The sequence below is a fragment of the Halichoerus grypus genome, chromosome X, assembly GCF_964656455.1.
Source record: "Halichoerus grypus chromosome X, mHalGry1.hap1.1, whole genome shotgun sequence".
NCBI lineage: Eukaryota > Metazoa > Chordata > Mammalia > Carnivora > Phocidae > Halichoerus > Halichoerus grypus.
In genome coordinates, this window is record NC_135727.1 from 22,298,755 (window position 1) to 22,313,036 (window position 14,282).

General features: G+C 40.0%; 1 long non-coding RNA gene across 1 annotated transcript in view; it reads left to right on the forward strand.

Moving 5' to 3' along the window:
* Positions 1-1,946: 1,946 nt before the first annotated feature.
* LOC144380486 (uncharacterized) overlaps positions 1,947-14,282 on the forward strand; it is a 429,182-nt gene continuing 416,846 nt past the window's right edge. The window contains exon 1 of the long non-coding RNA XR_013444653.1: positions 1,947-2,048. This is a non-coding gene — a long non-coding RNA (uncharacterized LOC144380486). The remainder of the gene's footprint in view (positions 2,049-14,282) is intronic.

A 14,282-nucleotide genomic window follows, 5' to 3' on the forward strand; every position in this document is an offset into this window, starting at 1 on the left:
TAATATGACACAAGACAGAAATGTTTTGATGGGTATAAAGGAAAAGTCTAGACTATAGACAATACTGAACAAATCTAAATGGGGCACCATAGTGTGGGGCTTTAAGTACCGGAAACATGAAGCCACTGAGTATCTGGAGTTAGAGCAGAGGATTAACAAAGCCTAAATCTTTATCCACTTATGATTTAGTCTTGGTCTATCAGCTTCAAGACAATGTTTTAGGGGTGAGGCAACCAGGCAGCAAACACCTCCAGACATGGTATGAACAGAACTGAATGTCTGCCATGGGGAAATGGTCTAATGGCTGCCTTCTTGATCTCTGGCTCTGTGTTTTTTTCAAAACAGGTCACCTACCTCATTACTTGTCTCCCTCTTAAAAATGGGACTTAACACAGTATGTTTTATTAAGCGGGGACATTATCCCAGCTTGTGCTATCATGACCACCATTTCTCCTTCAAAGAAGGTAGTGACTTTATTAATGCAGATCCTTTATGAAAACTTAATGAGGCTATCTATCAAGAGTGATGTAATAAATTTGCTTACCCACTGAATTAGTATGGGCCCTCTGTGTGTTACTTATTAATACGCTTTTGTTGTGGGCTTTACTTCCTTTAAAAGCATATATGTTAGAAAATGGACAGAATGGCCCCCAAGAATGGAATGGCTACACTAAAGCAGAGTAAATGCCTTTGGGATTTTTTAAGGCATCATGTTAAACCTGATAATTGTGAGTGCTGGTGGAGAGCTGAAGGAAGACAGAAAACATGCTGGTAAAAAGGAAGAGAAAGGCACAGAGACAAGCCATAGACATAGATCCCCAAGTAGAACCACAGGCAAATCCTGCCTCAGATTCATGCTCTATAACCTAATCATGATCAAGTGTAAACTCTCTTTACTAGGGATAGGGTTAACCTCCTGATAGTGAGGAGGTAAAATTTATGTCCCAAGACCATTCACAAAATTTGATCTCCTTGTGTCCCTAACTCAACCATCTTTTAAATTTTATCTTAGTAGCTGCCTGTGGCTTCCCTTGATGATGGATGCCTCTCTAACTCTTGCCTTCCTACACGGCTTCTCATGTTTAGTCTCTGTCACTTCTTTCTTATGTACTAGAACCTCCATGTCTCTGGAGGTTCTCTGCTTTCAGGGCCTAGGCTTTGGTGATCCTTATCTATTTTTAGTCTTTGGGAAATAATAATTTAATGTACAGCTTTTTCTCCTTTTAATATGTTTATTTCAAAGGTTTTCTAGAAATCCAATGATTTACCCAAAGATTTGGATCTTGTTTATATTTGATGCAATATTCTAGAGTCAAGGTATTGTAACTTAAATGAGTAGACCTGTCTGTAAGCATGTTGAGGTTTTATTTGCATGGTCAGTTGGGGGAAGGAGAGGAAACTAGCAATATGTCAAGGCTCATCTAGGGAGTAGCATCAGTATCTAAATGGAGGATGAGGGGAAGCTGATGGGTAAAGAAGAACAGGAATCTCAAGGATGGGGTCATATTTCAGATATCAATCTATGTTAGAATACTACACAGGCCAGTCATTGGAGCCATGGAAGGCAAGGGTGTTGGGAAGAGGTAGAAGTCAATCAGGGCCCCAGCCAAGTGGCCTGAGGTTCAGACAGGAGTCCTAAGGGAGAAATGCCACTTAAACATAAAGCAAGGCACGGGACTAATTTTATAAATTGTGCCCAAATTGTCAGGATATGGCTGCAGCTCACTCTAAGCACACCAGATTCCAGGTTTCTGGTTGTCAGATTAATTTCAGATCCTACTTCCTGATAAGGTGGTCACTCCAATTGTGATATTACTTTAGACTTGATTGCCTTCAGAAAGTAGACAGGCTGAATTACAGGTATGGAAAAAGCACGGGCTGCAACGTGGAGTTTTTAGCAAAGCCCCCAACACCACAACTACATCTTATGTCAGTCAACTATTTATTCTACAGACATTTATCAAGCACCTGCCATGTACAAAAGACTGTGTGAGGCATCAAAATCCTGACTGTTCAGCTTATAACAAGGATAAGCCTGATCTCAGCAGGTAAGTTTCACTGATTGCCTGCAGGGGTACCTCTGTTCCTTTTTTCTGTCTATACCATGAGGCTGATTCAGTATAAAAAGTATTTGCAGGCATCAGGGTATCTGGGTTCTTGTTCTAGCTCTACCATTCTCTGGCTATCATCTTGAGTGAATCATATCTCTCCTTAAATTTTTTTCTTTTGCCTTGAAATCGTTAAGGCTTTTCTTCTATCTTGATTGATCTTTGGTCACATGACTTTTTGGCCATAATTCATTCATTTATTCATTCACTCACTAAATATCAGATTTGAAAGGGGAGGACATGGAATATAAAGTGAAGACTGTGAGCAAAAGTGGTTCCTCTTATGGCTTTCATTTCCTGAGTATCCTTTGAAGGTTAAATCTCAAGAATGTGAAACTCAGGAATGAAAAACACAGAAATACCTGAATTAAAGCCACAGAAATCAGGGGCTTAGTAAAACAAAGGGAGGAAACCTTTGTGATAATTTATTGTTCTTCCACCTAAAGAATAGTTGCTACCTCTAACAAGTCATGTCTTAATGAATACAGTGGGTGCTCACCAAACACAATGCTAATTAAATGTCCTGTGGAAAACTGAATGCATAGTAGACAGCTACTTAGACAATAAAGACTAATATTCACAGCCAACACAAAATGGTCTTTATAGCCAGGAAAGTACAATGCGGAGTGAGGTAGAAGGTAAACTGAAGAGATACTGTGCTGGTCAAGATACTGTGCTTTTCAGCTGGCTGAAAAGAGGGGCGAAAGAATGGAAACAGGTATGCTTAGCTCCTGAGAAAACTGTATGATTTCAGGCCTTTTTTTCTTCTTCTTTTTTAACCTCCCTTGGTCTTCTGTGTGCTGCTGGTATGTAGGTATAGGAGAGGGGAGAGATTTACTAATTTAAATGTTTAAAAGTTCCACTCTCTGAGAAGCAGGTAGAATTTATCTTTGCTCTCTTCTAACAGCTCTCTCTCCAGTTCAGTGGTTCTCAGGCAGAGGGTGCTTTGCTCCTCAGGGGGCATTTGCTTATGTCTGAAGACATTTGTGGTTGTTACAACTGGGCGTTTGGGGTGGGGGGTTGTGTTACTGATATCTACTGGTAGAGACAAGGAATGCTACTAAACATGCTGTAATGCACAGGACAGATACCCTATAATAAAGAATTATCCAGCCCCAAATTTCAATAGTGCTGGGGCTGAGAAACCTTGCTTAGGTTATTCATTCATGAAGTCATTCAGAGCACCTCCTATGTTCCAGGTACTATGCTAGGTGCTGGGGATATAGTGATAAAACAAACATGGTGCCTGCTCTCATGAAATTTACAATGGAGGAGACAGAAAATAAACAAGCAGTAATAAGTTCCTTTTATTTATTGCCACAATTCCCCATGACTATTCATACAACAGACATTGATTAAACAACTACTCCAAGCCAGATATCTTATTGAGGAAGTGATGATGCTTAAGCCAGATATTATCCCTGTTCTAATAAACCTTAGTCTAGTGGGAAAAAACTGACATGGAACTAAACAATTGCAGCACTAGATAATAGCTTTAATAGAGGTGTGGCCAAAGTGCTATAGGAACATAGATTGTAAGTGTGCAGCCTCTCCTGGAAGTGATGATACCAGTAAAAGCTCTTTGGAAAATATGTTCTTACCACTGGGTCTTGAAGAAATATTTTGAGTTCACTGGAAAGAGCTGAGAAAGGCATTTCTGATAAGGATACCAACATGAACAAAGTCATGGAGGGTGAACACTCATTGCCATTGGTGAAATAGCCATGGCATGTTGTGTCTAGACTATAGCATACCTGAACGAGAGTGGCTCAGATGAAGCTGAAGAGGCAAGCAGAAGCCATAACAAGGAGGGCCTTGTGGGATATGTTAAGGCTCTTGAATTTTCTTTCAGAGGCAGTGGGGAACTGTTGAAATTTTATAAGCAGGATAAGGACATGGTCACACTGCTGCTCTAGTTGAGCAGGACTTAATAAGTCCATCCTATAGCTACTACTATCACAATTAAATTTCTCTTACTGTGGTTTCTCCTACAGTCCCCCCACTCTCCACCAAGGCTGTTTTCTATCACTGATGTCTCATTGTTCACTGTAACAGCTTTCAACCCCACCAAGAAATTGGGTGCCTAACATGAGCCTGGACCCCATACAGGGATAGGTTTGCATTCCCCATTGATTTGGTTCTCCTGATGTCATAGACTATTGTGTTTGGAAAAGACCTTAGAGAAGGGCAAGATGAAGGGCCTGGTATTTAGTGACTGCTTATTATGCACCTGTAACTATGGCTACTTTATTTCCCATATATCTCTAGTGCTTAATGCTCAGCAGAAACTCAATAAATGTTGTCATCACCATCATGATCACATTGTCTCATGTATTTCTCACAATTCTTTGAACTAGATGTTACTGTTATTTCCATTTTCTATATGGGAAAACTGAGAGCTAGAGCTCAAAGTACTTCTGAAACAAGGGATTTCTATTAGGTGGGTAGGCAAATGTTTACTGTAGTAACAAAGGAATACAAAAACATGTGAGGAATAACATGTCTTTGCCAGTATATATTCATTGATGTTTTTGGATCCAAGCACTGTTGTCTTTCGAGAGGGATCTTGCTAATTTAAGATTTTGATTTTATTTGGTTCAGGAAGGACTTCAGAAGGAAATGGCTGAAGTCAATTTTGGTGCCAACCTACTTCGTGGTTAAACTCTAACCAGTGTTTTTCAAACTTTCAACTGTGGCGCACAGTGAGACATATATTTTCTATTGTGATCTAATGTACATATATCTAACTGAAACAAAAGTTTTACCCAACAAAGCTTAACTTTATGCGACACATTGTTAGATTTTCCATAGAATATATTCTATTATTTTCCATTGCATTCCATTAAAAAATGCTAGTTCTGACACATAGTTTAAAAAAAACTACTGCTTAAACTATCTTGTATCTGTTCTACATAAGGCTTGGAATCCAAAGGGGCCTCATCTGGATAGGCACTTATCAATTCTGGGTACAGGGACCATGTTGCCTACAAAACCTAGCTGGGGTCCTGAGCTCCTCTTTGGGCAGTATCTGGTCCACCAGAACATCTCACCAACTCAGGTAAGAAGCTCAAGTAAGCACAGGAAACACATGCAAACTCACATTAAAGCAGCATGAACATATGAAAGTGCATATGAATCCTCATGCAATAAATAATTATGCTCAACTCAGATACCATCTCAGGGGTATACCTATCAAATGAAGCTTTAAGGAATGAGATCAAACCAAAAAGATATGACTGAAAGGTAGGCACAGTTGTAGATCAGTCACTGCCTATTCTCTCTTTTGGCATAAATCGGGATTAGTACTTAAAAACAAGGAAGAACTGTTTTGGCCACTACTTCTTCCACTCTCTTGGTCTCTAGGCTTCTGTTCCCTCTGTATCCTGCCCCATGCGAGAATCTTACAGCCATGCTTTGTTTTTTTGAACATCCCATTACTAGGAGTAGAATGTATACTAGGCTCATTACAGTCAACCAAAACTTTCACAGATTTCAAGGCCTTGCTCCAGATCATATACTACATTGTAAACAGTATAAGTCTTGTATGCACAGAGGAAGGCTTTATTAGGCCTCAGGATATTTCCATTTTTGTAGTACTCTGAATGCTGTGAAGTGTGTGATAGTTTCTTTTTGTATTCCCAGAGTTACTTCTAGTAACAAAACCCTTGGTTATGAAGCTCCATAATTTGAAGGTTGATGATTAAAAGGCAAAACACCAAAGCCTTTATAAGTCATGTGAAACAGTTTGCTTTTTATTTTAATTTTATTTTTTAAAGATTTTATTTATTCATTTGAGAGAGAGAACAGAGGGAGAGTGAGAGGGAGAAGCAGACTCCCCGCTGAGCCGAGAGCCCGATGCAGGGCTCAATCCCAGAACCCTGAGATCATGACCTGAGCCAAAGGCAGATGCTTAACTGACTGAGCCACCCAGGCATCCCAACAGTTTGCTTTTTAATTTTATGACAGAAATATATTGGTGTACAGCTTCCCTTTGTGCATCTCCACTTCCTACTTCAGTCTTTCCCTTCAGCTGAAGGACATTTTTCAACATACATAAGTGGGAATGTTCTCTTTCTGAACCATTTTTTTTTTCCACTGAGAGATAGACTTGTCTGCCTATCCACCCCCATCCCATAGGCTCCCTCTGCCATTTTGCTGAATAGCCAATCTCTCCCATTATCCAAACAAGAAAGGAACTGATGCCATTCTTTAGACTCTGGGATTAATTGAGAAATTTATCTATTGCAAAGTATCTCCTTGCCTATAAGCATTCGTAGTTTAAGCTTTTCATTCCACAATGAGCTTTGATGTTTATAAAGGGATTTCAGGCTTCAGCAAGCAATATGGAAATTTTTGGGTGGCTCAAGAGGACCCCTAAGATCTTAATAGACGTTTAGTCCTGTGAAATTGAAGGCAAATCTTAGACTTTTTGAGGTTAGAGGAGAGAGAGGAAGAATGGCTCGTGACTGATCCTAATCTATTCACCACCTCTCCCCCTCCACTCTGTCCCTTCCCCTGGCACATTGCTCTTCTAAGAAAGATAAGCCCATGTTGGTTCTGCTGAGGTTACTGAGGCCTGGACTTGATAGGAAGCAGGAGTGGTGGGGGGAATTCATTCTTCCTGATTTTCTCCAAAATCAGAAGCCCACTGTGTCCTAGCAAAGATCTGCCAGAGCACCCCTCCCCTTGCTCCCTGCCAGAGCACTAAACTTAAACCCACTTCTCCTTCACATTTGTATATATTTTCTGACACTAGTTTTATTTCCCACTTATTGCTTTCTTTATTTCTGACAGAGAGGGATGTATGTTATGCTTCTTATTGTCATTTCTACCTTTGGTTGCTGTTGTTGACAAGGAAGGCCTTTTCACTTTGGTAATTTCTTTTATTCCATGCATGTTTCCTTAATGCTTGATGGCAGATTGCTGGCGTCAGTGGGCTGCCTATTAGATGTTAGATGGTTTTGTAGCCCAGTCAACTTTCATTAACCCTATCTTCAAGAGGCAGAGGTTTTGTCTAACAGCCTAAGATGTTCTGTTTTTAATATTCTTTCATCATTTTCTCTGTGCCAGTTACTATGCTAGTGATTTACATGCATTAGATCACTTAATCCTCACAGCAACCCTATGAGAACAGGTTCAGTTATTATCATCCTGTTTTGAATTTGAGGGAACTCAGAGGGTTAAAGATCATGCCCAAGGTCATACAGAAAATTTGACTCCTAAATCTAGTATGACTGGACATATGTAGGAGCAGATATAAGGAATGATTGTATTTAGTCATTAAAGTAGTGATTTAAAATAGATGTATCTCTGGCCCAGGTCTTATACTTTTATGTGTAAGCCCTCAGATAATACATAGGTTGGGATTGATGGCATATTAAGTGGTTTTGCTTATGGGTTATATCTGAGGAGATAGTAAAGGTCCTCACCTTTTGATTTACAAAAATCATACTAGAAAACTTAATTAATGCTAATGGGATGTGTTGTTGCTTGTAGTGAGGCTAGGACTTTGAGCAGTGTTTTGCCCAATAGCCAGAGATAGGCTGCCCTAAGCTATCTGCATACTAATACCTGCTCCCTCTGGTGGGAGTTTTCCAAGCCTTTCTCATCTGATGTCTTCAACCCTAATGATTCTGCCAAGCTCAATTTCTGATCCATTCCTGACAAATAGTGCAAAAAATTTCCTGTGTATGTGTTATGCCCCATTCACATGTCATTGACCTAGGCTCCTTCTTCCTATCACCAGGTGTGCCCACTGCAGACCTTATGATTTCTGACTAGTTCCCTAGCTACCCTGCTAGAACTTGCATTCTCTAAATTCCACCTCACTTTGTGACCCTTACTGCTTACCTAGTCCAGGTGTTATCCCTTTCCTCTTGGGAGACAAAACCTGTCACTCAACTGCTAGTTTCTTAGAATCTTTTTTTCAAACTGCCTGGAGCCATGATTCCTATTGCTGTGTGCTTGACTTTGGGTATTGCCATTGTATGGAGAGTTCTAATGTTGTGCACCATTCTGTAGACCTCACCTTCTATCCTTTCCAAGATAACAACTATAGCCCACATCAAACTGAAGTTTGAAAATTTATTGGACTAGTAAGCACCCTCCTACTCCACAACCACAGTTTATGGACTAAGCCACATAGCCACGTCATTTCCTTTTTCTCCAATTTAACCTATTCCAGCCTTCTCTGCTTTCTCACTGATCCTGGCATATCTGGTGTCCAAATTTTCCAAAATGGACGTTGCTGGTTGAATTCAAATATTCACTTCTTTAGCACTGTGCTATATACAACTTACCTAAAGGACAAGAAGGTTTCCCTACATCAAAAACAATGTAAGGCTGTGAAATAAAACAATTTATCTCCTAAAGCTCAATTGCCTAGTTTCTGTTGCAAATGCAGAATAGGATGGAGAAATAACCCAGATTCCTTTGTTTCCTCTGACTTCTAAGCAGCACATTAGTATGACTAGTTAGTTCTTTCCAGTTTATGCCATCAACATTGTAAATTCAGTAGCTTAAGTCTCACAGTGATTTTGGTATAAGCCTTTAATCTTAGTAATGATTCCTTGATCAGCTGTGTCCCTTCCAATTCAGAGGTCATTAGAGGTCCCTGTTGAGAACTCCCCAGCTGTTCCAGTTCAGTTCATGTATATTTATTTACATGGCTTTTGAACCACATTTGGGTATGCAGGAGCACAGCTCCTTTTAGAGGTTAGTGTTCCAGACCATTTCATGAAAGTGCAACCAGAGCTGGGAGAAAACCAAACCCAAGGCACAGTGTGTCTGTGGTGCTTGAGATGTGACTGACATCTTGCTTTTAACTACCCTAGGGTTAATAACAGGTCTGCCAGAGCCTCTTTATTACTTTCAAATAGGCCAGTTGGAAACAAAAACCATTTTCCAGGTAGGATATCGTTTTGTTGACAAAGACAAGACATTGAGACAGGGAAATCAAAATGACCCACTGAAAAGTGAAAATTCAGTCAAACTGTTCATTTGGCATTGCTGAGGCCAGGACAAAATGTACTAGCTTGAAGTATCAGGCTAAAAGGGTTTGCATGTGTAGACATGAGTAAAAAGACTTCATAGTGATTAGTTTCATGTCATAGCCGATCAGTGCAGAAAAATAACCATTTGGGAAGAACTTGTGAAAAACTGGCATCAAATGACACCTAAGTGGATTTTAAGGATTAATGTGTTTCTCTTAGGAACTTAAAAGTATGTAGCTATGAACTTCTAGAGGTGAAAAGGACATTAGAGATAACCTGAATTGGTCTCCTAAATTTACAGATGGCAAAACTGAGAGAACAAGAGAAGGAAAACTGCTTGCCAAAATTCACATAGCAAGTCAGTGGCAGAGTGAAGATGAAACTCCAGGCAGTGATTAAAGTATTGGGGTATCCCTCCACCATTTTAAAACTATAGATACATAGGTGGCAAATTTCACATTGCTACTCCAAATTATGGAAGCAGTAGAGTAGTTGAAAGAGCAAAGCTTTAAAGTCATGCAGGCATGGGTTAGAAGCTCTGCTTTATTGCTTAATAGCTATGTGAACTTGGTTAAATTGTTTAATCTCTCTGAGACTCAGTTTCTGCACTTGTGAAATAGAGATAAGGGTACCTACCTCAAAAAGTACTTCTGAGATTAAATGTGGTAACACATGTAAATTTCCCTGTGTGATGCATAGGCAGTGATACCAAATGGCAGCTGCAGCTGTTGATGTTATTTCTAAAGGTATTTTGGGAAATAGGTTTCCTTGTGTTAGGACCCTTTTATTATGTCATTAAATACTGGACTGGGGGGTCAGAAGCAGGCAAAAATCTTCAAGCCTCTATCAGTTGAGGCTAGAACCCAAATGATGATAAAGCTGCTCTGTGATTATATTGTTTTGCAGGGAAGAAATATAATTTGATTTACAAAAATTCAATTTAGGGAACTCTTCTGGAACCTACTTTCATAAAGCAAGGCACATCTGCACAGCAGTAACAACAACAGAAGCACTTCTGTTGAAAAAGTGTCTTCTGGAAATGTGGAAAGAATGTACACAATCTTAGCACTCCAGCTGGGTAGCAAATTTCAGGATATTTCCTGAACAAAGGCTAGTAAGCATGAGGTGTGTCATGTTTGATCATTAGGTAGTTCGGCTGGAATAAAAAACATACACCAAGACAGCAAGAGCCGTCAGATATTCTGTGCAGTGCTTGCAGGATAGGAGCTCTTTTATTTGCTTTTTCATATTCTCACTCAAACTTCCTTCAGTTATCCACAGAATGACCTCAGGGATGCCCAGCTGGATTTTATCTCCTCTATTTCCATTAGCTCCCCCATCCTGCCACCAGCTTTTCTTTGCCTTAGTGATCAATAGTGAGATCTCTTTCTATGAAAAATAACAAAGCCCTCAGCATTGCCATTCTAGTGGCTGTGGCTGGCTCAGCCCCAGGCCAGGAAGTCGGTTGTGGCTATTGATTTGATTACAGCTCTGGGAAGAAAAGAGGGAGGAAAGCGTCTTATACCTCTGTTAGATTAGGAACCAGTTGAAATGATTAATCTGGAAACTGAGTACAAAACTGAATAATTGATAGAGAAGGCAGGAATTGAAATACATGTGGGGAAAAAAAGGTCAGATTCATGTGTTGTACTGAATAAATTCTTTGACGGTAACTAAGCAGTTCATTAAGGTTTGATTTATGAAGTATGCCATGAGTATTTCTCTTTGGAAATAAAAGTTAAACTAGACACTTTTGAATGTCCACTTCAGGCCACGAGTCCAGCCAGCAAAGAACACGGATAGAGAGCCCACTGTTTGCTCTTTGGAGCCCCAAGATTCTAGAGGTAGAAAAAGCTGTGTTCCATTGAGCTGTTCATAGTTCTCCTGGGAGAGTTAGAAGTAGGGCAAGTCTGTTCCCCATCTACCTCCAATAAACCACCAAAGAAGGTATCACCATAGTGGCATCTTTAAAAAGAGGCACCTCCAGAGGAAAAAAAAAAAAAAAGACAAATCCAACGTCCAAGTGACAAGGAAATTCAGGTGAAAACAATCTCTGAAGGTTTCATGGAATTGGTCTATTTGGGGCTAAGCTTTCAGAGAAGGAAAAGTCCTACTATTCCCCTGGGCCTTTAGCTCACCATCTGTACATGAGGTGGATGAAATGATCCTGAGGTTTTGACAGGTTCTAACATGTATGCATCCTAATATAATAGCCCCCTTTTACTGAGTGATTCTTATGTGCTAAGCAGTATGCTCAGCACTTTGCATATCTAATCCCATTTAATCTTTAAAAAACCCAAAGAAGTAGCTAATATTACCATTCCTGTTTTTAAAATGAGGAAACTGCAACTCAGAGAAATAATCTAAGATTACAGAGCTAGTGGATGGCAAAGTTGTGTTCCTGGCTTCATAGGGTTCTCAGTCTAATGCATCTAACTGGCAAAACCATTAGATTCTTTCTTCAGTTCTGGCTCAGGGGTCCTCACTGGATACCAAATGACTGTGACAGACATGAACCATCCAGAGACTTGCCCTCATCTGTTTCCCTTATTTCCAGGGGAGCTGACATGCAATAACTCAACAGCTATTACATGAGATTCTAGGTTTGTCAAAAACTCTCAGCTCACAGAGAAGCATAAATATTCCAATTAGATGATGAGAGGGTCAGGTTTGGGTGAGGATCTGAGTAGTTAGGACAAAGGTTAAGTTAGAGGTCATTGGGAATATGTGTAAGTAAACTTATGGTCACTGCTATAACAAAAGAATTCCCACATCTTATTGGCATACCACATTCAGAATATGTCTTTTTCATGTCACTGTCGTGCAGGACTGAAGGAGAGCTCTGCTCTACTCAGTCATCAGGATCTTGGTCTCTTTCCATCTAGTGGCTCTGCCATCATCTAGGGCCTCAGTATCTTTTACTGGATCCTTCTGACATCTAAAGGGAGGGGACACAAAGGCACATCTACTCTTAAGCTCTTTGGCCCAGAGGTGACCATGATCACTTCTGCTTATTGCTAAGAATTAGTTACATGATCCCATGTAGATGTAAGGGGCTTGGAAAATATAGTCTAGTGGAGTACTCAGGAAGAAAAGAAGAACATAGATCTTGGTGGGCATATACCACTGTCTCTGCCATAGAGAAAAACAGAAGGTAGGAAGAAGGCAGAATGAAGAAGGTGACAGAGGGCTACCCATAGTAATCATTACTTGATTCCTTTTTATTCTCAGATCAAGGTCTAGGAGGACATGTGCAATTTCAGGGCTTTAGTGCTACCCAACTCCAGGCAGCACTATTCACATTATAGTCTATATAAATAGCATCTTCTGTAGCACAACCATATGTCTTTGTCTTTTAAAAATGACTTGGAGTTGTGTGGGATTCTTGGGAAATATAGATTCTGAAAGCCCAAACCTTGAACTTCTTCAAAGCTTAAACTAGAAAGCAGATTACAAAGAGGCAGAGAGTGCTAGTGCTATAGTGACAGGATTTGATTTAAGAACAGTGAGACAGATGGTGGTATGTTTTCTTAGAAGCAAACCAGGAAACAACAGATTTGCAAACAAATTTTAACTGCCGTCATTCTTCTAATGCCCCACATGAGTAATGCAAGCCACTGTGAAGCATAATGCTTCCTGAAGACAGTTGCCCCTCTAATGTTTTTCTTCCCACCTATACAGAAGGAGGAAAGGCCTGTAGCAATGTTAATGTACTAATTATACCCCTAATGTTATTGGAACTCTGACCTTCACTCTGGCCTCAGAGCAACTGGAATTGATCATGTCTATAATAGAAGAGCATGAACAGAGCATCAGAAAATTTGTAAATCAGTTTGATTTACTTGCTGGGGGTGATGAGAATGATTTCTAGCCTAAATCCTCACTCTGAAATATAAGAATGGGCAAATACAAACATACATGCAAATTATAGCAACACTTTTCCACTTTGGCTTTAGTTCCATTGAGATATTTTAAATACCTATTCACCTTCTTAGGACAACAAGAGACTACAGAAGCACAACTCACAAATGATTTTCTTTTTCTTCCTGATTGGTCTATACTCTGGGGGATCATCTAAATCTTGCTACACACTTGGCACAACTGGTGGTTGAGATCTGTGCCTAACCACTTACTTGTCATGAAGTTGAGTCACCACAGTCTCACTTTGGCTCACGGTGATTGTAGACATCTAGTAATTGTCTTCATGGGATTCATTTCAATGAATATACTGGTTGTAGTAGTGAAGAAGACTGTTTTCTTGGATATTTAGGCTTGGAGCTTCAATGATCAACACTTATTCAGCTAGAAGGATTTTTAGGGAATAGGACATATGTTGAGACAGCTATTGGCAGAGGCAGGCAAACGTGAGCGAGGTGTTTTGTGGGTACCTCTGGAAGTACCCCAAAGATAGACTTTACTTAGCACCACTCTGCCCAGGTATTATCATTTTATTTTCTATCATAACAACCTCCCAAATGGTCTTACTGCATTCAGCCTCTCCTTTTCAATCCATTCTCTACAGTGATGCCAGATCACCTTCCTTAAAGCACCAGTTCTACTCTTGCCATTCTTCTGCTCAAAATTCTTAAATGATCCAACATTTTCAAAATAATAAAGCTAAATACCTTAGCTACACACAGAAGGCTCACCATATTTGGGCTTCTAATTCCTTTTCAGTTTTACCTTCCTACCGGTCTTTTTTTTTTTTTTTGAAGATTTTATTTATTTGAGAGAGAGAGAGCAAGTGTGCACATGAGCAGGGGGGAGGGGCAGAGGGAGAGGGAGAAGCAGACTCCTTGCAGGCCTCAATCCCAAGACCCTGAGATCATGACCTGAGCCAAAGGCAGATTCTTAACCAACTGAGCCACCTGGGCAGATGCTTAACCAACTGAGCCACCCAGGCCCTTCCTTTCTACCAGTGTTAACAAACTGGAGGCTCATCATAATATGCCTGAAAATTTCTTACCTACAGTATTTTGCTCTTACTGCCCACTCTAGAATACTTCTCTCTTTCCCCTCTCCCTCTTTCCCCTCTCCATAATCACTGTCTGTGGAATTTACTCATTCTTCAAATCTCGGCTCAAATTTTACCTTATCTTAAGCTTCTCTGACTCTAAGTAAAAAGGAATTACTTCTATGTATGCCCATAACATATTGTTGGTACCCATATTCTACATTTATG